This window comes from Balaenoptera physalus (genome assembly GCF_965194825.1).
Source record: "Balaenoptera physalus genome assembly, chromosome: 5".
Taxonomy (NCBI): Eukaryota; Metazoa; Chordata; class Mammalia; order Artiodactyla; family Balaenopteridae; genus Balaenoptera; species Balaenoptera physalus.
Genome location: NC_138884.1, coordinates 3,199,178 through 3,224,448, shown reverse-complemented (window position 1 = coordinate 3,224,448; position 25,271 = coordinate 3,199,178). Strand labels below are relative to the sequence as shown.

The 25,271-nt window shown below is 40.4% G+C and overlaps 1 protein-coding gene and 2 long non-coding RNA genes across 4 annotated transcripts in view; 2 read left to right on the top strand and 1 right to left on the bottom strand.

The window, feature by feature from the left end:
* The window catches only part of LOC309660861, a 239,158-nt gene that overhangs the window by 175,200 nt on the left and 38,687 nt on the right, over positions 1–25,271 (top strand). The gene's annotated exons all lie outside the window — the stretch shown is intronic.
* Positions 1–25,271, top strand: part of SPMIP2 (sperm microtubule inner protein 2) — a 170,213-nt gene that overhangs the window by 125,731 nt on the left and 19,211 nt on the right. The window lies entirely within an intron of this gene.
* Positions 1,631–25,271, bottom strand: LOC309660841. Its single transcript, XR_014263669.1, has 2 exons — positions 23,884–25,271; positions 1,631–11,453 (listed from the first exon to the last, which is right to left on the bottom strand). It is a non-coding gene; the product is annotated as an uncharacterized lncRNA (long non-coding RNA).

Below are 25,271 nucleotides of genomic sequence, written 5' to 3'. Positions count from 1 at the left end.
TCTTAAAGACTGCAGATTCAATAATGTCTTTGTTCTCCTCAGACTTTTGGAGGTCAGTGTTTCTGGAGCCGACTTCACCTCCTTTTTAAACATTGAAGATTCCCGTTATTAGCGTGTACAAAATTAGTGGATTTTAGTCTGTTTCTGCTATATCACCACAGCATAAGCTGCACCAAAAAGAGACAAGACCATAAACCCCATGTCAAATGTCTATTAGTTACTACAATACGATCCAGGACAACAAAAGATATCATTGCACAATTCCTACAACTTACAAAGCATGTCCTATGTTTAAAGCCATGGAGAAATAGTTACAATTATTGCATGCAAAGCACATGTTCTCATTTAAATATTCCATTTCATTTGTTCAAATAACATTGTAAGCACCTATCTACAAATACCCTATCAAATATTTCTAAGCAAAAACAACAAAAATAATGAAAGGCCATTGAAAATCACAGTAACTTCAGCAAGCATTGGTGATACAAGTGTGAACATCTGCTCGACTTATTTAAACATAAAAAACTTGTTGGAAATAATCTGAGAAATATTGACACTTTGAGCATTTTCCTTGGATGAAAGAATGTAGGCTACATTTACTTGTAGGGGATATGACATAGATTGTACCAAGTCATGAGGATGCAATATGTTTATGAGAAAGACCTTGTACCTAGGGAATTGTGGATTCAGTTGGGAAATTGTAGATAAATATATATATCAAAATTATGAAACCAAGATGCATATGGTGAGTACTAAATTCCTAATGAAGATAATTATAATTAGAAAATTATAACTAGAAAAGTTAAAAAATTTAAATGTAATTAGAAAATTATAAGTAGAAAAGTTTAAAAAATTAAATACAATTAGAAAAGTATAACTAGAAAAGTTAAAATTTTTTAAATATAAAAAATTTAAATATAAAGTTAAAAATTAGATTTGCCCGCAGCCTCTGGCTCAGGTCCTGTTTCTAACTAGTCAGGTGCCAGTAACCTGAACGCTGCCCTCTCGAGACTAAGCACAACTGCTGCTTAAAAGACTTCCAGGCCCCACCTTCAGGCTGGGGAGAGGCTCTTGAAGAGAATGCTGACTCTGACAGGCCCAGGTGTGCCCACCTGCTTGCATTCCCTCAGCTGGACCAAGGGCCATCTCCATACTGGGCAAGTTTCGTGCTTAGCCTCCCTGACCGTTTTCATGTTCTGTCCTCTCAGTCAACTGCATTCACTCTATAAATCTAGCACCTCCTGTGTTCAAAGCACTGCTAGATCCTGCAGCCACAGTGCTGAACAAGACAAGCCCAGTATATGCCCTTCTTGGAATTTGTATTCTTGGAATAACATTGTATTCTTGGAATTTGAACAACTATGTCATACTGTCTTTCATGCTTTTAAATAATTTTTTTTAATGACAAATATAATGCATGCTTATGGCAACAAATCAAATGATATAGTGGTATATTAAAGAAAAGTTAATATCCTGCCCTATTCTGTCCAGTTCATGATAAAACATTTCATTACAAAGGGTGCTTATGGGATGGAAAGAGAAGGTTTTACCAGGGACATCGACCTGGACTGAAGGTCAGAGAAGTGCTCACCCAAAAAGTAATTATTAAGTTGGCTTGGAAAGGTGAGTATAAGATCATTCCTGGCCCAGGGAACGGCCTGAACAGGGCTCAGAGGATGGAAAGAATGTATCTAGTTAGGACCAGGGTGGCAATGGGAGGGGAGCAAGATGAAGGTCAGATTTTGTAGAACCTTGTGGCCAGGTTAGAAGATTTGAATTTTAACCTAAGAACAAAGAGAATTCACTGGAAGATTTAAAATAGAAAGCAACGTAATCCAATTTTTTTTGAAGATCCCTCTGGAATGTTGGAGTGCTGTGTGGAGAAAAAAATTGAAAAGTGACAAGACAGTTGTAGGAAGCTCAGCCAGGAGACAGTTTCATTTTCAACAGGTCCCTCTTGAGTTTTCACTGTGCTCTGTAAACAATCCAAAATAAATTGTGATGATGGAGTCTGTGAGAAGGGAAGGATTTGAGCTGAGCTTTCAAAGACATGCAGGCTTTAAATAAAGAGAAGAGGAGATGATGTTTGCTGTGACCAAGGGGGGCGAGAATGTACTCAGCGATGGGATGCAGCAGATTTCAGCATTATCTTAATTTTACAGGTGAAGGAATTGAGCTTTGGAGGCTAAGGTACATGCACAAGGGCACAGAGCTGATGTATCAGTCCAGGGTGACTGATGCTGTGGATCTGGGTGGGGATCTGGGCTTGGACCTTTCCCAAGGGCTCTCCAAGCGATTCTGATGATCATCCAGGGCTGAGCGCCACTCGTGAGGACTGAGAGAGGAAGGGGAAGAGCCTGGGGGGCCGGGGCGCCCACACAGAGGACAAGGTGAGTGAGGGACCACAGAGCCTCAGAGGCAGGACCCTGAGGATGGTAGGAGGCTGTAAGAGCCAGTGAAGAATTCAAAGAGGAGGGTTCCATATGAGGAAATGGAAATCCCAGAAAACAATAACAGACAAATATTTGGAAGTTATCAGCGGTCTCAGAAAAAGCACTGGAGGAAGAGGAGGATGAGTTGAGTCAATACAACCAACACTGAAGAATTTTTGTCCACTGACTTAATCGAGGCAAGAGTCCACCTTGTTTTCGAGACCAGAAGTCCAGTCGAGGACAATGACAGGATTTCCTCCATTCTGGGGCATACTTTTAAAATTTAACTTTCTTGAAATCAGGATGTGTTTTATAATAATTGTTTATAGAGGTAGGGCCTCTTTTTCTCTTCCCATGTAAAGCTGTTATTAAATCAGTGGTGTGTTATCCTGTTTATTGCATCTTAAAGACCAGTAAAGATATACTTCAACAGACTTGAGATGAAGACCTTAATTAATAAACAGGGTCCTTGCTCTCAAGTAGCTGACAGACTCTCAAGACAGATAGATGTAAACAGATTTCAATACAATATCCATTGATGGAGAACGATTGCAGTAACTGGGTATGGGTTGACTCTATTTTTTTTCTTCTGAATTAAAGGAAACATTCTCTTGCTTTAAATACAGAAGTTTCTCGAGACATGTGACCTGATGATTAACTCATTTTTATGTGGTCTCTTCTGTTTGCAGTTGGGTGTTTTCCAATATATACAAACAGTATGTTTAATTTCAATAAGAAGAATAAAAAGCACAGATAGGAAATGGGAGAACAGTTTACAGTCGAATTAAAAGAGTCAAATTATAAGAGAAGGCACTGCAAATAGTGAATGGGCAGGGCTTTTTGTTTTGTTTAAGGAGTAAGTGAAATCTGTAGAAGCTACACATTATTGAAAATTGTGGGGTATGGAAATATCTTGCTTTCTTTTTCTCTTCCTTACATTTAACACAGAGCTTGGCATACATGGGTACTCAATACATATTTGCTGAATCGGTGTAAAAGACAAATTCTAGTTCTTCTTGTACTCCGAATGGCACAAATTGGTAGAGCTCAGGCTGGAAAAGCTGGAGAACTTCAAGTCGTGAGGACTTCCTGAGAGAGATGAAATTTAAGCTGGTTTTAGAAGGAGCATTTTAGGAAAATCTATGGCTGCCTACCTGGGTAAACTTGTTATCCATGCAAATGAAAGTCTTGCTGAGATTATAAAATCAACAATCATTCACAGGCAAACCTCCTTCCAGAAAGGAGCTGCTGATATGACTCTGCCCTAATGTCACTACAAAGTTGCCTCTTTGCCACTCATTTGCTGATGTATAGATTTGTCTTAGGACTAATGTCTCAAGGACTGGTTCAGGTTCCCATGGACAACCATTGTCAGTAGACAGTGGGGGTCAGGGTGTGGGAGTCAAGGAGGCTGCAGATTCTAAGGTGAGAGTGATCAGACTAGGTGTCAGCCATGCAGAGAAGAGCACCACGAGTTTTAAAAATCAGAATGAACTACAACCTCCCCTGACTTTTCATTTACTTGAGGATCACAGCTCTTTTCTGAGTGTTGGCTCTCCTAGTCTGCTTTCTTGTTTTCTGCCTTTTCACAATCAAGGGGTTTGTTAGCCAGTTCCTATCCTCAGGAGGTGCACAGCATGGCATGGTCTGAAGAGTGTGAATTGAGAATCAAGACAGCTGGTTTCACTAGGAATTTATCCTCCAGGAAAATAATGAAGGAGGTACAGAAAGGTTTAGCTAGAAAGGAGTCCAACAGTGTTTGCAGTAATGCAAATTCAGAAATAACCTAATATCCCCCAGATAAGGGATTGTAAGCAGTGATGAAGTGGGATCTATAGTGGTTAAGAGATGTGGTACATATATACAATAGAATATAACTCAGCCATAAAAAAAGAATGAAATAATGCCATTTGCAGCAACATGGGTGGACCTAGAGATTATTATACTAAGTGAAGTAAGCCAGACAAAGACAAATATCATATGATATCACTTATATGTGGAATATTAAAAAAATGATACAAACGAACTTATATACAAAACAGAAATAGACTCACAAACATAGAAAACAAACTTATGGTTACCAAAGGGGAAAGTGGAGGAGGGATATATTAGTAGGTTAAGATTAACAGATACACACTACTATATATAAAATAGAAAACCAACAAGAACCGACTCTACAGCACAGGGAACTATACTCAATATTTTGTAATAACCTATAAGGGAAAAGAATCTGGAAAAGAATATAAATATATATGTATACATACATATATGTATAAAACTGTGCTATACACCTGAAACTAACATGATATTATAAATCAACTATACCTCAATAATAAATAAATACAAATATTAAACAAACAAACAAATATAGTTGATAAAGAAAAAAAGTGCAAGGCTCTGAAGCAGACTTCCCACATTCAAGTCCCCGCTTTACCACCTGGTAGCTGTGACACCTTGGATGAGTTACTTAAACTATTTATGCCTCAGGTTCCCAATCTGTAAAATGATTAGAATCTACTCCGCTGGTTGTTGTACAGATGTGTTGTTACACATACAGCACTTAGAACAGCACTTGGTACATACTAAGTGCTCAGTAAATAGTGTGACCATATATTTTATCACCCAGAATAGAACACTTTTGAGAGTGAAACAGGAAGCTAATGGAACTTATCACTTGGACAAGAGACTAACCTGAAGGTATCCTGAACAAATCAGGTCACTCTGTTAATAAATGTTATCAATTAGTTAAATAAATGAAGTACATTGAAATAATGTAACAAAATGCATTTATTACAATTCCTATTATATTGTTAGCAAAAAAAATCAGTATAGAGATTCAGTATAGGAGAGAAATTTCATGCTATATAGTTGAGTTAATCTCACAAAAGTAGAACAAAAAGTCCAAGAGACAGAAAAGAAGAAAGTGAAAAATAGTAAAGTAAGAAATCAATTAAAATTAAATTAGTCAAATATCTGACTAATAGGAGACCTCAAAAGAGATCAGAGAAAACAGAAAAAAGAAAATCAATAAGAAAATTTCTCAGAAGGGAATAACATGAATTTCCAGATTGGAAGTCTCCACCAAAGCAAAATGACAACAACAAAACAACTGTGTTAAGGCATGTCACTGTGAAACTTCACTGCTGGGATGAAGACTACTGTCAAGCCCTCCAGAGGAAAACTAGGACATATATAAAGGATCCAGAATCAATAAGGCATCACACTTCTTGACAGCAATACTGGGCTCTGGAAGACACTGGTCAATGACCTCCCTGTCTGCAAGAAAGTGACTTTCAACCCGGAATTCTATACCCAGCCCAATTATCATGTGGGAAGGTTGAAAAGAGACATTTTCATGTATGTATGTATGTACTCAAAAAAATGCATTTTTCCCTAAGAAGCAACTGGAGAATATTATCTAGCAAGACAATAGGGGGAAATCCAGGAAAGAGAAAGGAATATGATCCAAGAAACAAGAGACCTAACAAAGGTGACAGGAAAAGGGCATTCCCAAAATGGTAATGGAGAGAACCAGGAATGTGGCTGTACAGGGGCCCAGAGGAGGAAAAGGGCAAGTGGGATCTCTCCAGGGGGCATGTACTGTGTACAGATATTGGGTAAAGTTCCAGAAGAAGCAAATGAGCTAAAAGTGGGTACTTTTGGAGAAGAGAATATTGGGACAGGGAGCAGGGAGAGACAGGGAGTATTTTTAATTATAAGCATTTTAGTACTATTTATTTATTTATTTATTATTTATATATTTTGTTGAAGTATAGTTGCTGTACAATATTATATAAGTTACAGGTGTACTTATATAGAGTACTCTTCACAATATTCACTTTAGTACTATTTATATGTATTATGTACATGTACCTAAATGATTGCATTAAAATGGAAAAAAATTAGCACTACATTATGTGAAATGTACAAGCACTTTATCTTGATAAAAATGAAAATTAATTATAAAGTGGGAGAAATAGAAACTCAGTCAACTAGAGTTTTAGTAGTTAGGGTCCTAAGTTTAAAAAATTTCTAACACTAGGACTTTCAGTACTAAAGAAATATGCACAGACCTGAATAAACTGGGCTTTCTGTTTATTCAGAAAGGTAGAAGGTGTGCCTGTATTTGGTATTAGTTAAGGGTTGTGTAGAAAATTGCCTGTTTTATTTCATAATGAAATACTGCCAAAGCCAGTTGTTGAACTAGCACAGACTTAATGACAGCCACTATTTAAAAATATATTGGTACATAAATGCTTGCTTTTTTCTTGGAGTTGTTTTCCTCAAAACATCCATAAATCTTGACAACTTTCTATTTTTAAGGCTGTCGGTGACTGGCACATTGGAGGGATTCCAGTGAACATTAAGGAGCAAAATGCTACAATTTTTTCAGAAATTTATTTTATTGAAGTATAGTTGATTTAGAATGTTGTGGTAGTTTCTTCTGTACAGCAAAGTGATTCAGTTATACACATATATACATTCTTTTTCATATCCTTTTCTATTATGTTTTATCACAGGGTATTGAATATAGTTCCCTGTGCTGTAGAGTAGGACCTTGTTGTTTATCCATTCTCTATACAATAGTTTACAACTGCTAAACCCAAACTCCCAGGCCATCCCTCCCCTACCTACCTCCCTCTTGGCAAACAGAAGTCCATTTTCTATGTCTGTGAGTCTGTTTATGTTTCATAGATAAGTTCGTTTGTGTCATATTTTAGATTCCACATATAAGTGATATTATATGGTATTTGTCTTTCTCTGTCTGACTTACTTCACTTAGTATGATAATCTCTTTCTGCAATTGGCATAATTGCTGCAAATGGCATTATTTCACTCTTTTTAATGGCTGAGTAGTATTCCATTGTATTTTTTGAGATCATCAGAACCTGTTCCTCCTTTTGGCTAGTTACCTAAAAACTGCCTTTGTACTTCCTTCCCTGGACCCACCCAACCCCAGCCTCCTTCCCCAGCCGCCTCTCCATCATTCTAGTGTCAGGGGAGGGCTCTCGGGAAGCTCAGGTGCAGTAGGGTCAGTGCAGAGCTCCTGTGCTGGTCACTGTTGTGGTGCCACACAGATAGCGGAGGCCCATTTATTCTTTCAGTAAATATCCAACTGCCAACTCCATACCAGGCACCGTGCTAGGCCTGGGGATTCAGGAGTGAACAAGACAGATAATTCCTGCCTTCCTCATATTCCATCAGGAGAGACAGGACAGAAACAGCCTAATGTCTGACTGATCATTTCATTGTAGGAGGTGCCATATGGAGAAACACAGGCTGTGCGTCAATGTTTCTTGTTGATTGAGTAGATACTCCTCATCCCAGGATGGAGCGTTTATAGCAGAGGGATACGATACAGCTGTTATTGAAAGGAAAGCCAGGGGAAAAAGAGTCAGTGCTGTTATTTTTAAGAAGAAAACTTCCTGGTTGATCACTTGATGTCCAGGTGGGGAAAATTCAGTTCATGTCAGAATGGGGCCCTTCGCGACAAAGTACCCTCCATGGAACTTCTGAACACTACTGAAGCCTGAAGTGTGTAAGAAAGAGGCATTCGCAATTCACTGGCCTGTGATCTTCCCTTTCTCAGCATTTCAGATGTCAGAACGGTAGCTCTTAGGGCCTGTTTCAGGAGACAGGGTCTCCGAAAGAACAGCTGCTGGTCCTAAAGGAATAGGTTATGGTCTTGAAATCCAAGCACGGCCTGCAATCCAATACAGATGTTAGGCCCAGGCAAAGGCAGTTTATGTGCTGAAAAGACTGCAGAAAAACAAGGACAAGGTGTGTTACAGGTGTTTGGAATGTTTTATTTCGCTATTTTAGATTGAATTTTTCAAAGCCATAAACATGCCCCAACTGTGGTCATTTCAAACATGCTTATATTACTGTTTTTGGTGAAACTCGGTCCTTGTCTTCTCTGAAGAAAGAGTTCAACAAAGACACAAAGATTGCAAAGCAGGCCCAGCATTTATTAGAAGCACAGTACGTGTGGGAGAGCACAGGGGCAGACTTGCAGAGTGAGGTGCACCTTATAGGGGCAGCTTAGGTTGTTAATATGGGGTTTAGATGAGGATGGCCGCTTTCCCTCCCCTATGATCACATCATCTGCAATTCCTTATTTGGGCTTCCACAAGGCACCATTTTGAATCTTTCCCGTGAGCGTCCAAGCGAAACCCATGTGGGGAGGGGGTCAAAACCGCAATGCTAGTGGTATTATAATGATATCACAACGCAGCCCAGATTACTAGAGGATGACTTGGGACCCCCTTTGCGCATGTGTCAGGCTGGGAAGTCCTCTCGACCACAAGAATGAGGAGGCTGCGGTGGGCTGCTTTGTCTTTCACCCAATCAGGGCGTGTCGTTCCTGTTGATAGTTTTATCTCAAAGGGTCAGCATGAAACTGGCTGCAGCAGGTTAACCCGAGGCCCCTGTATCTCTTACCTCATTACCAACATCTATGGAAGTGGTTTACAAAAGATCAATGACATCATGTGGCTTCCATCTGTCTACATGACCAGATGAAGCAAGAGAACAATAATCACACAGTCCATTTGACGTGCACTATTTACCATTCTCTCTGCTTTTCACTATTTCTTTCATTTGTTCTTTTAAGCCTGCTTATAATGCCAGGTTTTCTGCAGCTGACAGAGTTGGGCAAAATTCCTCCATCTTGTGAAACATAGATGCTCTCGGACCTCAGTTCGCGGTAAAAGGGGAAATAGTAACACCTGTCTCATGGGGCTGTCTTGAGGATGAAGTGTGAGTGTAGTGTATAAGGCATCCAGCATGGATCTGACACACAGGAGGGTAGCTTCTTTCCCCATTTTAAGAAAGTCTCAAAATGATCGTAGGATTCGCCACTTTCTTAAGGCTTTCTATTCCTTCTTTAACACTATCACCTCAAAATAGATTACTTCTAATTCTATCCTTTTCCATAAAATTCTGTCTAAGGGCACTGGACTCTTTGGAGATATATTATTTGCTTTCTGCTTTAGAAAAATGATCATTTAAAAACTTTTTTCCCTTCTGTTTTCCTGGTAAGGGTCAAACCACTTCAAACAATTTGAGTTTGGAAAGACTTTAGCTTTTAGTGGTGGTGGATTTATCATCTGGCACATCATTTCTCATCAGTGTTACCATTAGTTTCATGATTGGGGCATTTCCCCAAACGTTCATGGAGCACGGAGATGGGGCAGAGAGGTGCACTGCTCAGGTGAGATATTTGAAGACTATGAAAAAAAAAAAATCCAGGAGTCCCTGTAGCATGTGTGTTTTGAAATTATTAATAGTCAGAAGGAAAGTTTTTCTTCAGCATTGGCATTTTTCTTGAAATTCATTTTATTCCAGATTAAATAGTCCCATTGATATTCTAAGAAGAGGAAATACCCTTTTCTGACCACTTAGGTTTATAGCCTTTAATTGGGCCACTCGTTTATTGAGTCAGTAAATCAATAAATCCTTTTGGAGTGCTGTCCTTTTCCATCAAGCAGCCCCTAGTGTAGTGGGGAAAACAGACACATCGATAATTCTGACACATGGACAGAGGAATGATAGAGCCATGCCGGGTATTATGCATATAACCAAGCACAGGGGTGAGGAGAAGAGGCAGGGAGGCTCTCTGTAGAGGGGTCTGAAAAGGTGAGGTTAGGTAACAAAGGATGAGGAGGGAAGGAGTGTTTTAATAAGAGCAGGCATCAGTACCAAAGTCCAGAAGTGATAAATAGCTGTGATTGATGCAGTAAATGTTGCAGTGCTGCTGGATCCAAAAGTGTAGTGGATGGTCCAAGGACAGGTGAGACCAGAGTAGTCATCAGGAGCCAGACCAGGAAGAGTTCACTCTTGAGTTCTGACCTCCAGAGTATGGGAGCCCCAAGAAGGGACTTACAGTTTACTCACCCACCCTTCTACACAGTACCCAAAGTGATGAAGTCGGGTTTACATTTTGGGTAGAGGGTGGGCATGAGCGGGGAGATCAGTGGAGACAGGGGGACAGGCAGATGTCTATTAGAGGAGAATGTTGGTGATCTCGGGGAATGGGAGGCATGATGGACAGGGGAAACAGGTTACAGAATTATCAAGGAGTGTAAATTTGGCAGGACTTAGGTACTGGGTGTGGGGGATGAACCTAAGGATGGAAGCAGTGGAAATTCCCAATCTCCAGTTTGCATGCATAACTGGATGGATAGTGGACCGACTGAGACCACACATGAGCAAGATGTCCCTTTAACAGTGATGTGGTGATGAGCTCAGGTGGATCTGAAGTCCCCATGGGACAGTAACAAGCAGAGAGACAAACATGTGAAATGTGTGCTGGGAGTTTGTCATCATAGTTGGGTTGTATTCAAAAATACAGGTGTGGATGAGAAGGGAGAAGACCAGAGAAATAAGAGCAGAATTGTAGGGCGTTGGGACTCTGACTGTTAGAAGGAAGGAGAAGGGCTGTGAAAGAAGACGGGCAGAAGCAGCGGAGAGCCAGGAGCACCATGCTGAGTGAAAGGAGATGTGACCTGAAAAACATCCACAAAGAGAGTAGACGGGAGTCATCAGAGATCTAGGTGAGAATAGGACAATGAGAACGATTTGTGAGATGGAGAAGGAAACGAGGGATAGAAGCTCAGATATGGCAGGTGGGGTGTGATTGGGTGGGTGGGGGAGTGGAGTCACAAGTACAAGCCATCGTTTTGTCACAGAACCAAACTTGGGTCCACTCGCCCACATGCAGTAAAGCCAATCTACTGACACCGGGTTGTGGTGAAGGAAAGTGCAGCATTTATTGCAGGGCACCAAGCAAGGAGAACGGGCAGCTCATGCTCAAAAGACCCCAACTCCCCAATGGCTTTCAGGGAGGGTTTTTAAAGGCAGTGTAAGGGAGGGGCCTGCAGGGTGTGTGGCCAGTTCACGCACAGTTCTCGGATTGGTTGGCATCAAGGTGAAGTTTCAAGTATCATCAACCTTCTGGTTTCAAACGGCTTAGGGTCTATGTGCTTGCGGTCAGCACTTTTCATCTGGTGGGTCTGCTTCCTGTAGAAACAACTGAGGACTGTGTGTCAGGCTTTTATCTGTATCTTTCAAGGAACTGGGAGTTCGGTGATTCTGCCATGTGGTGGATTTACAGTCTAAATTTTTGCTAGTTCCCCGGCCCAACAGCTATTCTTTGTTTCTACATCTTCACATTCCTAATCATTAACTCTGGAGCAGCCTTTAGAGACTCAGGGGAGACCTGGGAGACTAAAGCAAAAGCCTTTTACTTCAAAGGATGGGGACACAGGAGCTTGTACACGGTTTCAGTTCTGAAAATTTTTGATTAAGAAATGAAGAAAATGTGAATAGTAACTAGTGGCATGAGGGGCCAAGGGTAGGCTTTTTTAGGATGTGAGAAACATTATCCAGAGAAGGGCTGAGGGCTGTGGGGCCCTGGCCTCAGGTAAGTGCTGATGCAGCAGTGGGCCTGAGGGAGGCCCTGGAGGAGGAGGAAGACTCCCTCACTCCCAGAGGCCAGGAGGAAGGAGATGGACTTCCTTGTCTACACAGCTGGGGATGTGCTTGTACCTAAGTGTGTGGTCTGCGTTGGTGGTGGTGAGTGAAGGAGCTTAGGCCTGACAGCCTCAGTGTTCTCCAGGAAGTCTTTCTCTGTGGGTTTTTCTCTATGATGGTAAAATATATGTAACATTAAAATGACTATTTTAATCACTTTTAAATGTACCATTCAGTGGTCCATGAAGTATTGTACAAGGCTGTGTCCTAGGAGGACAAATGAAAGTTATGGGAGTGAGACGTGAGTAGGTCTTGAGGAAGCAAGGAAGGTGTAGGGTAGCTGCTGGAGGGGTTAGAAGGACGTGCACAAGGATATGTGAGAAGATCGCTGTTCTGAGTACAGAAGACCCTCTTGGGGCTGGAAACCACATGTTCATATCAGCAAGGTTATCCGGTCATTCCGTAGAAGAGTTATTTGCCTGGATCAGAAAAATTGGATTTGGGGCAACTGGCTAACTTGTTAGAAAAAAGTAAAATTACATCTATTTCTCATAACATACAATAAAATAAATTCCAGGTAGACTAAACAATTAACTGCTTTAAAAGTGAAATAATAAAATATGGATAGAATATGGGACTTCCCTGGTGGTCCAGTGGTAAAGAATCTGCCTTCCAATGCAGGGGACGCGGGTTCGATCCCTGGTCGGGGAACTAAGATCCCACATGCCACACAGCAACTAAGCCCGTGCGCCACGACTACTGAGCTCACACACCTCAATGAGAGAGCCCACATGCCGCAAACTACAGAGCCCACACGCTCTGGAGCCCGTGCGCCACAACTAGAGAAGAGAAAACCTGCATGCCACACCTAGAGAGAAGCCCACGTGCTGCAACGACAGATCCCGCATGCCTCAACGATGATCCCACGTGCTGCAACTAATACCCAATGCAGCCAAAAGAGAAAAATAGATAGATAAAATATGTATAGAATATAGTGAAGCGTTCACATTATGTTTTATGGTCTGAGGGTACAGAGGTCAGACTGTAGCATTCAGCAGCAGTTGAGAGTTTATGAGGATGCTATTCATCACTTTCAAAGGTGGCCTCATCCTTATAATATGATCCTCAAGAGGATACTGGGTTTATCCTCTAGTATTCTAATTCTATGTTCAATAGTATCACTTCTGTTCTTTATTCCATCCAAACTATGGACAAGTGTGGCACCGAGGAAGGAAGACACAGTTCCTGCCCTCAAAAAGTTTATCGAATAGTTGGGGGAAAGAGACACCTAAATGAATAATTATACTACAGTATATTTGGATACAGTGATAGAAATATTAAATAAACCAATATTTGTGGATGACCTGTTTGTGCCTGGCACCATGCTTGGTGTTTTAGATACTTAAAGTGTTAACAACTAAGTGCGATGCCTATTACAATAGGAGTATTTTAGCGGGTGTCATGGAAACAGATGTCGGGGAATCTAAACTTTGAGGAGACATCAGGAAGGCTCCATAAGGTCCCCTGAGCTTGAAGGATGGGTGGCAGTTGGCTTCTAGAACAGTTATATTAATTAATTAATTTTGTTTCCATTAAAACTCCTGTATTTGTTTTATTTTAAAAAATATGCTTATCTTTCTTTTTTTACACTATGCTTTATTGTTTCATTGAAGTATAGTTGATATACAGTATTACATTAGTTTCAGGTGTATAGCAAAGTAATTCAAAATTTTATTGATTATACTCCATTTAAAGTTATTACAAGATAATGGCTGAATTTCCCTGTGCTGTACAATACATCCTTGTTGCTTATCTATTTTAGATAATACTGCTATATTTAGATTCCAAGATGTTATCATGAGATGGAACTTCACAGATACAGACGAAGTACTTTGGAGCACATAACCATATATTTGACAAAAACTTCTCATTTCTAGCCTCTACAACAAAGTAGAAAGATGGCAGAGTTTAAACAGAACACAGCGGCTGTTTTCTGTCTAGCAGCCTAAAGGCTAACTCATTAAAATTCAAAGAAGAATTACATGGTGGGTGGCAGAACAAATGTTTTCTTCCCTAAGGCCTTCGAGACAGATTCTCCCAGAATCAGAGTCACTCTTTGCAGCTGTTCAGTAAGACATGATTCAGGCATCACCTCCTCCTCCAAATCCGCCACCACACAAACCCAACCCTTTCTCTGGCTTAGACACATAGGGCGACGAGAAAAACAGGAAAGTACTGCTGGCGCCACACTTGGTTTGGCTTTGAAACCATGTGCGTGTCTTACCTTATGTAAGACATATAAGACATGTTCCTTATATCTTAGTTCTTATTTATAAAATAAAGTTATTTAAATATAAAATGAAAAAAAACCCTAAATATGTACCCAGTTGATGGTTTAACCCACAGAGAGGAAATATTCCCAGGGATTTTAAAGCACAGTAATTTGAGTACAAAGCTAAGGACAAAAAGAGCTGCAAAAAGCTTGGTGGGCGTGTTAGCTGTGTGAGTCTGACTTTGTTGTGCATGTGTCGTGTCTGAAAGCAAATGGGCAGCAACGTGGGGTTCTTATTTAATCATTCCTGCTGTGGTTGAGACCAGGGTTCTTGGAGTGGGAAAGAGGAAAGACAGATGTTAAGATAAAACAAACCCTGAATTTGATTGGAATTATAAATGCATGTACATATATGTATGATGGTGGATGTTTACATACATCTGGTTCATAGTTCTACTCACTATAAAGGCCTGGATGTAGAAATCAGCTCAGTAGCTGTGAGCTCCCCTAGTGCTCAGGTTCTGCTCTTCAAACACCTTTTCCACTAAAAGGAACTGGAGCTTCTTGGATCTGGAGAGGAAATGGAAAACAGGAGCCTGGCACACCATGCATCCCAGATAAGGAAGCTCTCCAAGACCACTGCAGTCCTGTCTGAGGGACCTGGAAGCCAAGCTTGCAGAGACTCCCACTGGCCAAACATAGGACAACTTGAGGGAAAGGTAATAACTGCAGTGGATTAACATACATCACACCTTCATATACACAGACGTGAACATCCATGAGTTCACAGTGTCAGTTAAAAAGCCTCAACAAACTGATCACATTGGAGGATTCCAATGAACCAACCTATTATTTTGAAAACGAGTAAATAAATGAAAAGAATCAAATATTAATTCCACCTTTCTAATACAAACTGTATCACTGCAAACCAAAGAGAAGATGAATCAACTTAAAAAAAAGAAAAAAAAAAAGGAATCTAGCTAATACATAAAGAAGTAACAACAGAATTAGGATATCACCACTTTGCAAACTCAAATGAATGAATCTAGACATTGATCATGAGCGGCTGCCAAACCCACAGAAAGACAAACGATCCGATATTGTAGACGTCTTGATGGAAGGGCACACAACTACCTGGAAAGTTATTATGGACTGACTTGTTCACTCCCAAAATTCCTGTGTTGAAGTCCTAACACCCCAGTACCTCAGAATGTGACTGCATTTGGAGAAAGTGTCTTCAAAGAGGTGATTAAATTAAAATGAGGTCATTAGGTTGGCCCTAATCCAATCTGACTGGTGTCTTTATAAGAAGAGGAGGTTTGGACACAGACACACACAGAGAAAAGACCATGTGAAGACACAGGGAGAAGACGGCCGTCTACACACCAAGGAGAGCGGCCTCTGGAGAAACCAGCCCTGCCGACTCCTAGAACTCGGACTTCCAGCCTCTGTAATGGTGGACGGTACATTTCTGCTCTTCAGCCGCCTGTCTGCAGCACTGTGTGATGGCAACCCTAGCAAACTAACGTGGTGGTCTTGCCCCCAAAACCCAGCCTCACTTAGATCAAGCCTCTAAATCCAACCAACACTGTATAGGAAATAAGATGACGGCAGAAAATGTTAAATGACGACTTGGAGATGTCAGATGTGGGAAATTTCATAGGACAAATGGAAACAACATTTTTATAGAAATTGTGTTTCTTCAACAAATAGTGAGAAGGAGAAGGACGAGGAGGAAGAGGAGGAGGGGGAGGTAGAGGAGAATAGAGAGGAAGAGAACCTATGAATTAAAGGAAGCTTGAAAGCCTTAAGCAATTACAGGTGTGAGGCTCACATGGATTCTGTTTCTAACAGGCTGATAAAAAAGTCGTAACATTGATGAGCTGGCCAGAATCTTGATTGCTGAATATTTGGTGAAAGTATTAAAATCTTAGGAGAAATAATGGCATTGTGATGATGTTAGCAAAAAGAGTTTTTACATCTTTGAGAGTCGATGTCTTGGCGGAGGGAGGATTAGTAAGTAAGATAGAGATTCAATAAGACTGGCTATAAGTTGATAGCGTTTGAAGATGGTGATGGGTCCTTGAGGCTCTTTGAACCATTTTGTCTAATTTTCTATATCCTTAGATTCCAGAACTAAGACAAAATTGTATCAACTTTATCCTTAGTTAATGAAGGTCAGGCTTCACCATCTGGATAGATGAGCATGTCCAAAACTAAAATGAGTCAATACTGTTATATTCTCCCTACCAGCCTTCCCCAGGATTGCTGCCACACAGCTGAAATACATGTTGCTGCCCTTTCTTCCCCTTGTGGTTTTCTGATCTAGATGCAAAAAAAGCAAGTGTCACCCAGGAAGCACCAGCATGGAGAGATGCCCCATGCTGCTGAAACTGGCAGGACTTCCTGGATGTCCTACAAAAAATTGCCCATATCTCCAGCAACATCCGGAATTCCATTCAGCGTTCCTCACAGGTGACCCCAGACAGTCTAACATGCTGCATTGCTGGAAGCTTTTGGACAGCTGCCTCTGAGTGAGCACAAGTGATAGTCACTTCATGTAAACCATTTAAAATACTGAACGAAAATCAGTAAACTCCTCTGTGTATGTCCATGTTGTGGACCAACTCTTGGCGACAAGAACCTTGTGGAGTGTGTTATTAGGCACAGGAAGACAACGTGTTTGATTTCGATGGCATGACCCGGGTGACTGGAAGCCCAGCTGGCGTCCGTAAGGGCAACCAGCCGTGAGCTGCACATTCTGGAGCTCGGAGAAGACAGTCTGGCAAAGCAATGAAGAAGTGTTTGTCCACTGAGGGTCATGCAAGACCTCTCTTGTTCCAATAAATTCTTTACTCCAGCCGACTGGTAGAATATTTAACAAGTCTTTCAGATAAAGTGGTTGTGTTTCCTATGGAATAAAAGCAATAAATCAAATCAAAATAATCACAATTCGAGGTCTGAAGCATATGGTGTGTGTAATTTTACAGAACTGCACAAGCCTTAGATGCTCTCCTTCTTGAAGAGAGCCCAAGAGAGTGGGCATTTTTCTACTTAAAGGAAAAATAAATATTCTTCCATTTAGTTATCTCTTTCTGTCTTTTTAAAATAGCATTCAAGCAATGTTCTCATGTCTGAAATAGTTACACTGGCAATTTGGGGATGCGTCTCTTGTGTTTTCCCCAACATTTCTTTGGGAAGCAATTTCCTTTTCATCCTTGAGGTGGTATGTTTCATGCTAATGTGAATCACACAGTTTTGTTTATAAATATAAATAATTCTATCTACTTTGCAAAATAGTTTGTGCCCGTAGATATGCAGACCCATTTAATAAGTTTGTTTTCGAATTGTTAATGATGTAAAACTGATCGTAGGCATTTTTGTTATTTGGGTAAGGAGAGAACTACTAAACAAGAGTAAAAGATTCAAACAGGCATAAAAATGTTCTTCTGCATTTCATCATGAATGATTAACGTTGGAAGTTTATTGCAATCCAATAACTTCTTAGTAGCTGTTGACAGGTACAGAGGTAAATAAACAATTGTGTATTCATGCACTGATGTTTTGGTCCCGTGCCAAAACAGGCCAGTTCAGAAGAGAAAAACACAATTTTAAACATCATTAAAGCCCTAACTGTGTTCTTGGCAGATTCTGACTTTAGGCGTAGACTATACTGTAAATGCAGAGATCTTTAAAAAACTGGGGTCTTATTTTCCTGCACATGTTCTATAAAAGGCCTGTTCTCCAAGAAAGCAGGGATCCTGCCAAATGGTTTCGGAATGTGTTTCTCAAAAGTTTCCATTGTGCCATCAATGGCTTTTGAGTACTTCTGGAAATGGAAAGAGCAGAAATCAATGACCCTGCAAGAAAGCAAACATTTAGGGGAACTGGCTTGCTGGGGAAATAAGTAGTGGTGCTTTTAAGCCTCTATACAGATACAGCCCCAGGCCTCTTCACAGGCTAGAAATGCACAGGGTTGCATCACTTTACGATGCTGCAAGGAAAATGCTGAGCCCAGCGGGGAAGTTTCCACATCTTTCTCTATTGAAACTCTAGTGAGTTTATCTCACTAGATAAATCTCACTAAATCTATTCTCGTGAATAACTGTCACCAGGTATGCGTAAGGCAACCAGACTGACTCACTGGGGCTTAAACAGTTAGTGATTTGTTTCCTTAACTTTGGAATCCAAAAGACAGTAATTTTACCACTTATTAGAACAATTTTCACTCAACCAGAGGGAACTCAGATGTCCAAACAGTAGAAAAAGCTTTGCTTCTGGACAAGACTGTTGTCGGGAGGTCAATCTTCAGAAGAACCAGCTGCTCTGATCAATTTAAGTAAACATATTAATTCAAGCCGGTTATTTCGCCAACAGACTGAGAGTTCATTGAATGGTCGGGTCATAAATCCAGGTGGCTGGCCGTGGAGTCTGCTGCGGGCCCAGCTCACACAAAAAGGTGGGAAGCAGAAGACCAAGCAGAGCACTGCCCTCAAAGGGCTGCTCTTCAGACACCCAGAGTGTGTTTTCTGGCACAAGTGTCAACATCAACGTTCAGTTTGTCCCATCGGTTTTAGACAGTTGTATAAGCAAGTCCCAGCCAGTCATTTCCTAACTTGGTGCTGGAGTCTATTTTATCTTCTGACCCTATTTCTGTGTTGTCCAGCCTGCTAGGAAAATTTTGATCATTTTCCAAACAACCAACAGTTTTAAAGGAACATTTAGACATCTTTTATTATAAAAAAAAAAAAAAATTACATGCTCACAGTTTAAAAAATTCAACTAGCAAAAGAGAGTGTGACCTTGAACTCAATCCCACCTCTCTGCAAACCCTCCATCCCATGCAGTCACAGGCTCTCTGCCTTGAAGTAACAACAGACCATCTTTGGGTACCTTGAGAGAAGCAAGCAAACTCGACTGGAAACGTGTTCTATGTCAGGAACTCTGCTAGACACTGAAGACCCAAAAAAGTACGACAGGATTCCTTCCCTTTCAGAAGACGCCAAGTAAAGTAGGAGTGAACAATGTGTGAACAGTGTTGAAGGTCAGATAGCCAATCAGGAATGTTCTGTAGGAGGCGTTGCCTGAGCTGCATTTTTAAGGCTGGGTGGGAAATCAAAAGATGAACCTGGAGGTGGAGCCAGGGAAGGAATCCCATCCATCAGGAAGAGTCTGTCCTACAGAGTGAAGTCAGTCAGAAAGAAAGAAACAAATACCGCATGCTAACACATACATATGGAATCAAAAAACAAACAAAAAAAGGTTCTGAAGAACCTAGGGGCAGGACAGGAATAGAGATGCAGACATAGAGAATGGACCTGAGGACATGGGGAGGGGGAAGGGTAAGCTGGAACAAAGTGAGAGAGTGGCATGGACATATATACACTACCAAATGTAAAATAGATAGCTAGTGGGAAGCAGCCGCATAGCACAGGGAGATCAGCTCGGTGCTTTGTGACCACCTAGAGGGGTGGGACAGGGAGGGTGGGAGGGAGGCACAAGTGGGAGGGGATATGGGGATGTATGTATACATATAGCTGATTCACTTTGTTATACAGCAGAAACTAACACACCATTGTAAAACAATTACACTCCAATAAAGCTGTTAAAAAAATATAAATGGAACTAATAGATGTGTTTGGTAGGAAAATTCAGACAGTACACAAAGGAGTAAAATGAACAGCTGAATCTCTCTTCACCCCACCCCCATCAATTTCTTTCCTTTAAGTTTTGTATGTATCCTACTTGTGAAAAAATATGAGTATACCAACCTATTATATGCATGGATCTTTTATTCTTTACATAAAAGCAATCATACCATAAAAAAAAAAAAAAGGCCCGGAGGAGTGAGCCTTTCTGGTGTGCAGAGGGAAGACCGTCGCGTGGCTGGAGCACAGGGCGCTGGTTTGGGGTGTGACAGTTGAGACTGGGGTGCAGTACAGGGGCCGGATGGCGCCGTGTTTCGAATTCCCGACGAAGGTTTTGTGCTTAGCTCTGTAGGCGACGAAGCGTTGTTTTAAATTTTTAAGTAAGGAAGCGATATAATTAAATCTCTGTGATAGAAAGAATACATGGCACGTAATAGCTGTTGAAAACTGTTCGCTGAGCGGGCAGAGCAGAGAAAGGAGAGCCCGAAGAAAAAAGGGAAGTTAAGTAAAATTGGAATAATCACACCGATGGGAGCCTGAGTGAGAGACGGGGATGGTGAGGTAGTTTAGAGAAAGGTTCCACGAGGCTTGGCAACCAACCAAATGTGGGTGGATGGAGGAGATGTGAAAGTCCAAGGCAATTCTGATGTGCCTCTCTTGGGGTGGCTGGGGAAACGGCTATGGCATTGAACGAAAAAGGGAATGCAGGAAGAAGAGGGTCTATTTGGGGGAAGAAAGAAAACAGGGAGATGGGAAGATGAGTGGAGAGGCAGCATCCTATAATAAAAATACAAATGGCCAACATTTTATTGAATTGTTACTATGGGCCAGATACTAAGTGCTTTCTAGGTATTGACTCATTTAGTCCTTATAAAGAGTAGGTATTATAATATGATCCCCATTTTACAGATGAGGTAATTATATACGTTTAGAATCAGACAACTCTGAGTGCAAATACCAGCTCTACTGCTTTTTAACTGTTTGATCTTGGATAAATTACTTAGTCAGTCTAACTTCAGAGGTAAAAAAGCAGGAAACGACGCTATCACGTTGGACTATAATAAAGATTAGAGAGAGGTAATACATATCAAGCAACTAGCATAGTGTCTGGAACCTCATGTATCTCAATGCTAGAAACAGTTATCATTATTAGTAAGGAGATTCCTGGTACTATGTTCAGTGAGAAGCTGGGAATTTGTACTTAGATTTTTAGAGCTGAAAGTAAAAAATTTACACATCAGTATATTGATGTTGGTTGGATCATCAGATATAAAGGCTATTTCCTGATTTGGAGATGGGTGGTTGTATATTGGGAGATGAGAATCAAGGATGGAATCCTGGGGAATACCAGTGATAAAGGAGCCAAAAGAATAAAAGATTATTCTGCTGTCGGCTGGGGTCAGAACCATCACGATGAAGTAACAGCAACACCCAGCAGCATTTGGAGCAGGGCAAATGCAGTGGAAACAGAAGGCACAGACGATTTTTCCTTAAATAGTGAGTCTTTGTTTCATTTTAAAATAATTCGGTTTGGAAACCACTTCAGGAATGGTGCAGTAAGGACCTCCAAAAATATATTTCCTCCATAAAAGAAATAAGAACGGTGGCAAAAATTGTCAAAATCACCTTTTTCAAAACATTGGAAATGAATGAACAAATGCTTTCAATAATCCATGGAGCATGTATTGAAGAAAAATGGCTAAATCTTAGAAAGAAACACGATCTTTGTGACATTTTAAATTGAAATTGAAATTGCTCTATTCCCATCCTCTCTTTCCAGCTTCAAGGTAGCCTTGAAAAAACCAATAGCCTCACAACCATGGTAGCTGTGAAAACTAGCAGCCGACCAGTCACTGAAGGGGAAACACGAGTTTGAAGCGCCTTGAAAAGCTTCCTACTCAGAGAAATGTTATATTTGATTTTGTGCTTGTGTATGTGTAACTGGCTGGGTTCAAATCCCAACTCAAGCTCTTTATATTTTTAACTTTAATTTTAAAATTTTTTATACAATTTAAAAAGTTAATTTCCATTTACAGTTATTACAAAATATTGGCCATATTCTCCGCATCGTACATACACCCTTGAGCCCACCTTACACCTAATAGTTTGTACCTCCCACTCCCACCCACCCCTGTATTGCCTCTTCCCTTTCTCCCCACTGGTAACCACTAGTTTCTTCTCTATATCTGTGAGTCTCCTTCTTTTTTGTTAGATTCACTAATTTCTTGTATTTTTTTAGATTCCACATATAAGTGATATCAGATAGTATTTGTCTTTGTCTGACTTATTTCACTGAGCATAATGCCCTCCAAGTCCATCCATGTTGTCACAAATGGCAAAATTTCATTCTTTTTTATGGCTGAGTAATATTCCATTGTATATATACACCACATCTTAATCCGTTCATCTATCAGTGGACACTTAGGTTGCTTCCATACCTTGACTATTGTAAACAGTGCTGCTGTGAACATTGGGGTGCCTGTATCTTTTTGAATCATAGTTTTCTCCAGATATATGCCCAGGAGTGGAATTGCTGAGTCATATGGTAGCTCCATTTTTAGTTTTTTGAGGAACCTCCGTAGTGTTTTGCATAGTGGCTGCACCAATTTGCATTCCCACCAACAGTGTACCAGTGTTCCCTTTGCTCCACATCCTTGCCAACATTTGTTATTTGTGTTCTTTTTTTTTTTTTAACATCTTTATTAGTGTGTTCTTTTTAATCATGGCCATTCTGACAGGTGTGAGGTGATATTTCATTGTGGTTTTGATTTGCATTTCCCTGATGATTAGGGATGTTGACCATCTTTTCATATACCCTTTGACCATCTGCATTTCCTCTTTAGAAAAATGTCTATTCAGGTCTTCTGCCTATTTTTTAATCAGGTTGTTTGTTTTTTGATGTTGAGTTGTATGAGCTGTTTATATATGATGGATTTTAATCCCTTATTGGTCATATCATATGCAGATATTTTCTCCCATTCAGTAGATTATCTTTTTGTTTTGTTTCATTATTCAGTCTGTCTTGAAAACCCCTGGAAAAGCTCCATTCTCAGGGCTTTATTTGACCTGACTCTGTGTGAACATCTCTATCTCACAAGCACCCGTCAAAAACAATAATCATTTAATATCACAGTTGCCTGGGGGGAGGAGGGCAATACAAATAGGGGCAAACAAGAAGCTGACCAAAAATCTTTAAGGAAAAAACTGGGAAATGACATGTCTCTAGAGGATTTCAAAAAGCTCTAACAGATGCCTAGAAATATAGAAGGCTGTGCACACGTGCAGTGCTCTGCACATGCCCAGGCAAGGCCCCAAAAGGTCCTGATCTCTGACCTTTGGCTGACCTTGAAGCTCCATGAAAGCAGGAAACAAAGGCTAAGGCAGAGTTGTAAACTGTCTGCTGGGGCATTGAAGGTATGCCTAGACACAAACAAAGACCAGAAAACACATGGATTTGAGGCATTTAAGGAAATTTCTATCCAATCATTAGCTGACCACTAAGCTAACCAAGCAGAAAATTCAGGGGGCACACATGGCAGACTTTAAACAATTAGTCCAGGAAAGTAAACAACAGCAACATCACCACCACCACCAAAAACAAACAAACAAAAAGCAACAAAAAAACAACAACAACAAAAAAAAACAAGCAGCAACAACAAGCCCTGGGGAGAGGGAGAAAATCTCATTTCCAGAATTGGCACAGTATATTATTTCAAATGTCAATTTATCAACAGAAAAATTATGAGACAAACAAAGGAACAGGAAAGTATGGCTGATACACAGGGAAAGAAAGCAGTCAGTAGAAACTGTCTCCAAGGAAGCACAGATATATTTAGCTGACAGAGACTTTAAGTCAGCTATTTCAAATATGCTCAAAATACTAAGGGAAACTGCTTCCGTAGGTGGTTAGGCTGTGCCAGAGGATAGAATAGAACATGAGTGTGGCCAAAGTTAACAGGCAGGTAAGTGCCAGCCAGGGAAGAGACCAGTGCATGACTCAAGGTCACTGAGAGCAGACAACAGGCATCCAGGCTCAAATGGCACATTGTTTACCTACCTCAAGAGGAGAGAGTACACAAGATCCATCTCCTTGCAGTGTGGCAGACCCCCATGGCTCGTGGGTCCATTTGGCAGCTGCAGTGGGCAGCGTGGCTGCATTCACCTCACTTTGTGCCATAGTAGAAGGACCCCAACTCTTACCCCTTAGAGTCTGAAATACACAAAGTTGGGGATGTACCTGTGGGCCATTTACGCATGCATAGCTAAGCAGTTCTGAGAAAGCTTACACATGCTCAAGATAAAGGGAACAGGTACGGACTGACTGTGCTCTGAGCTCTTTTCATGCAGTGCGACTTGTGAGCTTGCCAGCATGTCCTGTACTGAGCACAGAGAGTTTCTTGGGAACAGAAGGGAAGGGATGGACTGAACTTGGACCCTCCCCTCACTGAAACCATGTCTAAAAAATTAAAGGAAATATCAGAACAAGGTCTTGACAAACAGAATATCAATAAAGAGATAGAAATCATACATATAAAAAAATAGAAATTCTGGAGTTGAAAAGTACAATAACTGAAATAAAAAATTCACAATGGGAGCTTAATAGCAGGTTTGAGCTATCAGAAAAGAATCAGTGTACTTAAATATAGATCAACTGAGATTATACATTCCGAGAAATGGAAAGAAAAAAGAATTTTTAAAAAATGCACAAGGAACAGAGCTCTGAGACTGTGTACCAACATAGCATAATGGTAATCCCAGAAGGAAAAGAGGAAGAGAGGAAGGGGCAGAAGGAATATTTGAAGAAATAATGGCCAGAAGCATCCCAAATTTGATGAAAAACAGTAACTGACACATTCAAGAAGCTCAACAAACTCCAAGTAAGATAAACCCAGAGACCCACACTTAGACACATCATAATCAAACTGTCAAATGGCAAAGACAAAGAGAGACTCTTGAAAGTAGCAGAAGAAAAATGAGTCATTGTATACAAGGGATCTTCAAGATTAACAGCTAAATTGTCAGCAGAAATAATGAAAGCCAGAAAGCAGTGGAATGATATATTCAATGTGCTGAAAGAAAAACAAGTTAGCCAAAAAATTCTATATCCAGCAAAACTATCCTTCAAAAATGAAGGAGAAATTAAGACATTACAGATAAAAACTGAGAGATTTTTGTCCCTAGCAGACCTGCCCTACACTAAATGCTAAAGGGAGTCCTTCAGGTTGAAACGAAAGGATAATAAACAGTAACTCAAATACACAAAATAATTAACAAGCCAGTGGTAAAGGTAACTGCATAGGTAAATTTAAAAGTCAGCATTAATGTATTTTGCTTTTTAACTCTTTTTTTCCTATATGATTTAAAAGACAACTGCATAAAATTATATAATTATATAATTATAAAACTGTACTGATGGGCTTATAATTTAGAAATATGTAATTTTTA